A 6000-nucleotide genomic window follows, 5' to 3' on the forward strand; every position below is an offset into this window, starting at 1 on the left:
CCTTTGCACTAATCCATGTTTTTAAAAATAACTCATCAAAGGCCATGCTGCGCTAATTCAATGACATGAAGTGTTGACTATCCTCTTGACTCTAGCCACGTGTTTTCTCTTTTAAGGACACAGGTCAGGTTTGCTCAGACTGAGAATGCGCTGAACATTATGGGCAGTAATGAACAGAGTGAGCTGATCAGAATGGGCAGCGCCTCTAGAGAATAGGCCAGGCTTTCTGGGTTTGACTGGCATACAGTGTCTCCCTACACATACAATTCTGGATTCAGGCATAGTTATGATTTTAGCTATACTTGCTATGTTGTGTGAATGCCATCTCTTTTGGAAAGCTATCACAAAGCAACCACTGCCTGTGTACAGTGACAAAAATGGTACTAGCAATGACATCCATTTTATGTTTGTCATAAGTCAAAGTTACCACAATGTCCCCAATCCTACTGCCTTGCTTCAGTATATTTTATTCATGGATATTTGCCTTTACTGAATTTTAATCTGCACCCATTGCACTGGCACTAGAACGATCCACTGCTTGGCAAACTGGCACAGGCTAGCACTAGAATGCCAATCTAACACCATTTCAAAATGCTTTCAAACATAAATTAATAAATAAATCTATATCCACTGTTAGAATTGTTTTTGACCCTGTGTCTTTTTATCCAATAGTTGGGCAATGTGTGGCCTTTGCACTGCAGGTCGTTGTAGCCCTGGCAATGTTTGTTCAGTGTGTCGGCTTCATTTGAATTTCAATTCCAGGCTGAATTAGACCATTTGGTTGACATGGGTGTTACGGGATATGGGGTACAGTCTGGAAAGAGGAGTTAAGGTCACATCAGATCAGCCATGATCTAACTGAACAGTGGCGCAGTCTCAGTGGGCCTCATAGTCTACTGTGCCTATTTTTACATTCCATAGAAAGCCTATTACCATTAACCCCTTTCCCCTATTACTCAATGGGTGGGTTTGACACATGGTATGGCTTGGAACCAGCTCAGTATGCTCAGTTTATTTGCCAGACCAGCGCTACATCACCTAACCTTGGCCATTGTTGAGTGCTGCAAATGGACAATTAAGAGGAATAATGAACAACTTGCCCATTTTAAAAAAAATCTTTCTTGGGCTGTGGGTGCCACTGGTACGAATAACATCTGTTGCCAATCCCTAAATTACCTGAGTTGCTCCTAGGCCATTTCAGCAGGCAGCTAAGAATCGACTACATTTAATATAGGAGTTGGGAGGTCATGTTGCTGCTGTACAAGACATTGGTTAGGCCACTTATGGAATATTGTGTGCAGTTCTGGTCTCCTTCCTATTGGAAGGATGTTGTGAAACTTGAAAGGGTTCAGAAAAGATTGCAAGGATGTTGCCAGGGTTGGAGAATTTGAGCTCCGGGGGAGGCTGTTTTCCCTGGAGTGCCGTAAGCTGAGGGATGACCTTATAGAGGTTTATAAAATCATGAGTGGCATAGATAGGGTAAACAGAAACAGTCTTTTTCCTGGAATGCGGGAGTCCAGAACTAGAGTGCACAGGTTTAGGGTGAGAGGGGAAAGATATAAAAGGGACCTAAGGCACAACACTTTCACAGAGGGTGGTGTGAATATGGAATGAGCTGCCGGAAGAAGTGGTGGAGGCTGTTACAAGAACAGCATTTAAAAAGCAAGTGGATGGGTATATTATTAGAAATGGCTGGGGGGATATGGGCCAAATGCAGGCAAGTGGGACTAAATTAGATTAGGATATCTGGTCAGCATAAACGAGTTGGACCGAAGGGTCTGTTTCCATGCTGTACATCTCTATGACTCTATAATTGGGAGTTATATATTGGTAAGACTGGTAAGGATGGCAGGTTTCTTTTCCTATTCAATATTTGTGAGGTTTTTGCAAGAATGAATGATCTCTGTTACTGAAACTAGCTTTCAATTCCAGATTTAAGTTCCATCAGCTGCCAAAGCCCCGTCTTTGGACAATTAGTCTGGGTCTCTGGACTACTAGTCCAGCAACGTTGCCACTACGTCATCATCCCCTCTCTCTCGCAGTACAACGTACAAACAATCTTCAGTTCCAGCAGGACAATCCCATTTTGGCCATTCCCCTGTTGCTAATCTCTGCAATTCAGAGGTGGAATTCACATGTCCTACAAAGTCCAATCAGAACATTTTGTGCCATTGACTTAGGTGACCTTAGCAAACCAGCGCGATAGAATATTGTTGCAAAGTTTGTGTGTGGGCTGTGTTGAGAAAGCTAGGAAAACTGTTCAGCCCCTCACTGTAAATAAAAGATTAACTAGTCGTTGAATGTTACTGGAAATGAGACCCCAGTTTACTATTTCTGTGGATGTCAAATAATGATGAAGTAGGTGGATTGGTAACGGGCCAACAGACCAAAGCTAAGGATAATCTCATAATTTGGACTGAAGCACTTAAATTGAGGATGTTCAAACTATGACCTGCTGATCTTTCATAGCATTTCAGATCTATTTATACTTTTGTTGCTTAACTGGTGATTTTCCTGTTTGTAATTAATGTGGCTTTTTTTGTTCATTCATGAGAGATGGGTGTCATTGGCAAGGCCAATGTTTATCACGCATTCCTAATTGCTCTTTGTGAAGGTGATGGTGTTTTCTTGAAGAACTGCAGTCTGTGCAGTGTAGGTGCATCCAGCAGTACTGCCAGGGGGGTAGTCACAACATTTTAACCCAGCAACAACAAAGAAATAGTAATATAGTTCCAAGTCAGGTTGGTGAGTGTATCAGAGGTGGTGGTGTTTCCATGTATCTGCTACTCTTGTGCTTCTAGATGGTAATGGTTGTGGGTTTGAAAGATGTTGTTGAAAGAGCCTGTAAGTTGTAGTGCATCTAGGAAACGCTACAGTGACCAGGGACTTGATTTAGCTTGGATGGCTGGTTTGTTAATGTACAGTGATACCAATTGCATGGGTTCAGTTCCTGGACAAGATTACCATAAAGGATTCCTCTTCTCAACCTCTCCCCTGGCCTGAGACATTGTGACTCTTAGGTCTCTCTCTAATGACAGCAGCTGTACGGTGCAGTATGGTAACTTTATATTTTAGATGGTACACAATATTGGCAATTTGCCTCAAAGGTGAAGAGAGTGAATGCTTAAGGTATTGGATTGGTTATGTCAAGCTTCTTGAATATTATTAGAACTGCAGTGATCCAGACTGGCAGATAGTAGTCCCTCACACTCTGATCCTTAGATATTGGAGAGGCTTTGGAAGCCAGAAACGAAGTTACTTACCTCAGAGTTCTCAGCCTCTGACCTGTTCTTGTAGCTATGATACTTATATTGTTGATCAGTTCAGTTTCTGGTCAATGGTAATCCCCCATGGGGATTCAGTGACACTAATGGAGATCCGAACAGCAATGTAATAAATAATACTGTAAGAAGATTTTGAAGTTGTTTATGTGGTGTGTTCTCAGAGGTTGGTGCAGTATTTAAACTGCAGGTTACCCTCAAGTTTAAAATTATTTACGACAAAACTGAATTCAAGGCATAGAGTCTCATAGTGCAATTACTTGAGTGTTGTGGATCTGCACTTATCTGGGCAAGGTGATTATATCCTTGGCTTGTGTTTGGGGACAGAAGACTGAAGCTTTGGAAAGTTATCTTCCAAGTATTACTGCCTTAGTGGTAGACAAATCCTGAGACCATAACCCTAAGATCTAATAATAAAAACATCTTGAAAAAGATAGTTATTAAGGGGAACAACAATGCCTTAATATAATTCAACATTCAAAGGCACTTCTCAGGAGCCTTATACAGTAAAATACACGCTGAGATACATAAGTTGATATCAGGGCAATGTCAATGGACTGAATATCACGTCAGGACAACTGACCAGGTCCTCTTACTCAACACTCCAATGACCACTGTTCAATGGGAGGGTAACAAAATACTCTGAAGCTTCCACTGAAGTGTGACAGCTTGGCATTAATGCCTGGGAAGAGACTGAATCATTCAAAATGGCAACAACTTGTTCATTAAATGGCGTCACGTTTTGATTCACAAAGTCTTAATGAGGAGGCAACGTGGAGGCAGAGCAGGAAAAAAAGGGAAATAAATCCTGCTGTCCGGACCCCACGACCTGTGAGACATCCTGCTCCACGTGCCCAAAGATCCACATGTCGAAAATTAGTCTGCTTAGTCACATGAAGACCCGAGACAGAAACTGATGACCCTGAATTGATGTCATGGGACGGTTAGCAACAATATTAGGGCAGATGACCAGAAGTCTGGTCAAAGAAGTAAGACGTAAGGCGAAACAAAGAATTGTGGCTGCTGAAGATCTGAAACAAAACAGAAATTGCCGGCAGCATCTGTGGAGAAAAAGTAGAGTTAATGTTTTGAGTCCAGTGACCCTTCAGAACACCCAGATTTAAGATTTAAGGAGTGTCTTGAAGACAGAAAACGAGTTTCAGTGGGGGAGCACTTTGGGGCCAGCGACCATAATTCTATTTGTTTTAAAATAGTGATGGAAAAAGATAGACCAGATCTAAAAGTTGAAGTTCTAAATTGGAGAAAGGCCAATTTTGACGGTATTAGGCAAGAACTTTCGAAAGCTGATTGGAGGCAGATGTTCGCAGGTAAAGGGACGGCTGGAAAATGGGAAGGCTTCAGAAATGAGATAACGAGAATCCAGAGAAAGTATATTCCTGTCAGGGTAAAAGGGAAGGCTGGTAGGTATAGGGAATGCTGGGTGACTAAAGAAATTGAGGGTTTGGTTAAGAAAAAGAAGGAAGCATATGCCAGGTACAGACAGAACAGATCGAGTGAATCCTTAGAAGAGTATAAAGGAAGTAGGAATAATACTTAAGAGGGAAATCAGGAGGGCAAAAAGGGGACATTCGATAGCTTTGGCAAATAGAATTTAGGAGAATCCAAAGAGTTTTACAAATATATTAAGGACAAAAGGGTAACTGGAGAGAAATAGGGCCCCTCAAAGATCAGCAAGGCGGCCTTTGTGTGGAGCCACAGAGAATGGGGGAGATACTAAATGAATATTTTGCATCAGTATTTACTGTGGAAAAGGATATAGAAGATATAGACTGTAGGGAAATAGATGGCGACATCTTGCAAAATGTCCAGATTACAGAGGAGGAAGTGCTGGATGTCTTGAAACAGTTAAAGGTGGATAAATCCCCAGGACCTGATCAGGTGTATTCGAGAATTCTGTGGGAAGCTAGAGAAGTAATTACTGGGCCTCTTGCTGAGATATTTGTATCATCAATTGTCACAGATGAGGTGCTGGATGACTAGAGGTTGGCAAACGTGTTGCCACTGTTTAAGAAGGGCGGTAAAGATAAGCCAGGGAACTATAGACCAGTGAGCCTGACCTGGCAGTGGTGGGTAAGTTGTTGGAGGGAATCCTGAGGGACAGGATGTACATTTATTTGGAAAGGCAAGGACTGATTCAGGATAGTCAACATGGCTTTGTGCGTGGGAAATCATGTCTCACAAACTTGATTGAGTTTTTTGAAGAAGTAACAAAGAAGATTGATGAGGGCAGAGCAGTAGATGTGATCTATATGGACTTCAGTAAGGCATTCGACAAGGTTCCCCATGGGAGACTGATTAGCAAGGTTAGATCTCATGGAATACAGGGAGAACTAGCCATTTGGATATAGAACTGGCTCAAAGGTAGAAGACAGGGTGGTGGTGGAGGGTCGTTTTTCAGACTGGAGCCTATGACCAGGGGAGTGCCACAAGGATTGGTGCTGGACCCTCTACTTTTTGTCATTTACATAAATGATTTGGATGCAAGCATAAGAGGTATAGTCAGTAAGTTTGCAGATGACACCAAAATTGGAGGTGTAGTGGACAGCGAAGAGGGTTGCCTCAGATTACAACAGATAGGCCAATGGGCTGAGAAGTGGCAGATGGAGTTTAATTCACATAAATGCGAGGTGCTGCATTTTGGGAAAGCAAATATTAGCAGGACTTATACACTTAATGGTAAGGTCCTAGGGAGGGTTGC

This window comes from Hemiscyllium ocellatum, chromosome 44 (assembly GCF_020745735.1).
Source record: "Hemiscyllium ocellatum isolate sHemOce1 chromosome 44, sHemOce1.pat.X.cur, whole genome shotgun sequence".
Taxonomy (NCBI): Eukaryota; Metazoa; Chordata; class Chondrichthyes; order Orectolobiformes; family Hemiscylliidae; genus Hemiscyllium; species Hemiscyllium ocellatum.